We start from the raw sequence: 2,205 nt of genomic DNA, 5'->3' as shown, positions 1-2,205 counted from the left end.
TTCACAGACTATTTTTCTTGTATAGTTTATGGAATACCTCACTTTGCTCTCAAAATGGTTTTTTTATCTAACTTGGTGTGTTCTACAAATTAGCAAGAATGTTCTATTTATAGAAGGATAAAATCATGTCTATGTCACTAATCATCATTTATTTTCAACTCTAATTACTATTCCTTTTTAACAATCACTTGTAGCAATTGAATAAAAAAAGTTGACCAAAAATATGGGATGGATTCCACAATATACAGGTTCAAAACACAAACCTTTGCTAAAAGGAGATTATTTCATTCAACAAGTAGTGCCTTAAAGTATATTCGATAACACAAAAACTAATCAAATTTTTGAAGTAGCAACAGATAGAAGTGGAACATAGAAGTTACTCAACTTTATCACACACACAAAAATAATTCTTTAAACACTTAATTAAATAATTTCTTCACCATAGTCAACACTTCTTAGTTCACCATCAAACAGTTAACCCTAATCTGACTTTGATTTCCAGTTAATGGCTTGATATTACCCATCTTAATCATAGAATTAGCAAAATCTTTAGAAAGAATCCAAGGGTTTCTGCTATAAGTGTTAAGAAGATTATCCGTTTGACCACCACTAAACAATTCTTGATCAGAGTGAAAAAGCCCTTTCTTTGTTACCAAATTATTGAAATACTTTGTATCGAAAAATGATGGATTTTGATAAAGTGGTGCAAGATTTGAATCACCTCTGTTCTTGGACAACTAGATTGTCTTTGTTTTGCAAAATTTGAATCAATGCTTTTAGTCTCATTGTAAATGTGATTCCTTAAAGTGATACACTGAGCAAACCCTGATGTGTGTCCACCGAAGAGTGCAACAAGATCTTTCTCATTCAATCCTTGATTCTTGAAGTTGTTGATTAGTGAAGTTCAGTCCATAATGGAGATGGAATGTCATTGTTGGCTTGTGTTCTGCTGGCTGTGGTTGAATCCCTTCTTCCTAGTGGCACTTGCCATGATGGTCCTCTTAACTATATACAACGCGAATGGTGAAAAATAATTTTTTTTCTATCCTGTCACTAGTCATAATTAATGAATTAGTAAGTTACTTGTAAATAAGGTATGTGATGTGCTATATTGTCAATGTATGTAAGTTAAAATTGTGTGTATTGATTCACATATTGTGCAATAAGTTATAAATTGTGACTCAACAAGTATTATGGAGGATATATGTTATAGTTTCATTTGAGAACACTAGAGACTCCTTGCACTAATTTCAATACTTATTAGACCACAAAGTATTGTAGTTAAATATAAAACAAAAATTTGCTAATATCACAAACAATATTTCATTAGTTTAATAATATATAAACTTCGAAAGTTAATATATGGATGGAAATGGAGCTATAATAAACGCACGGCAACTACGGAGTTAAAAGCTGCAACAATTAAGATATCTACACAAGATACAATTGAACGTCCACAAACTTTATCAACCTCCGATTTGATCCTATCAATTACTTCAAATCCTCTGGCTGAATTGTTATTAGCAAAAGCAGTTTTCTCGCTATCAACTGTAGTCGTTTAGTCTAGAAGGATAGAAGCATCACAACCCTAAAACTACGGAGACTTTAGTAACATATACCACACACAACAATATAATAGCAAAAATGAGTACGTACATGAAAATAAGTAAACTTACATTGACAAAACAATCATGAAAATGCAAATGCAATATAGATTCTCCCATTCACCTTTTTTGTCGAACTACATCTTGAACAAACCTTTTAATAGTTGGCAAAGCTTTGGGACATACTTTGTAGTAGAAATAAGGTGAAAGAGAGTGTAACGACCCTTTTGGTCGTTTTGAGTAATAGAGATTTTTTTATACTTGATAAAATACTTCCGATAGATTTAAATGGGTGTTTTGGACTATTCATAATTATAATTATGAAATTAGTGGAGTAATTTTAATTTATTTAGTTGGTGGTTAAAGAAGTTATCATTAAAATTTATAGTGGGTCACTTTATCATTTATTATAATTAGTCCTAATAATAATAATAATTAGGAATTCCTATCCAGAGTTAGAAACCTAAGAGAAATGGCGACACAATCACTAAAGAGGCGAACGAGTGCTTCAGGTATGTTTAGTATGCATATATGAATTTGATGAATTATGTAGATATGAAAACTATTATTATTAAAATTATATTTTGATTTGGAGAAATCG

At 30.8% G+C, this 2,205-nt stretch overlaps 1 pseudogene; it reads right to left on the bottom strand.

The window, feature by feature from the left end:
- Nucleotides 1-241: 241 nt before the first annotated feature.
- On the bottom strand, nt 242-1,914 carry LOC101266064 (peroxidase RIP1-like; annotated as a pseudogene).
- Nucleotides 1,915-2,205: the final 291 nt, after the last annotated feature.

Source organism: Solanum lycopersicum, chromosome 9 (genome assembly GCF_036512215.1).
Source record: "Solanum lycopersicum chromosome 9, SLM_r2.1".
Taxonomy (NCBI): Eukaryota; Viridiplantae; Streptophyta; class Magnoliopsida; order Solanales; family Solanaceae; genus Solanum; species Solanum lycopersicum.
The sequence above is the reverse complement of the archived record's forward strand: the minus strand, read 5'-3'. Positions and strand labels throughout refer to the sequence as shown.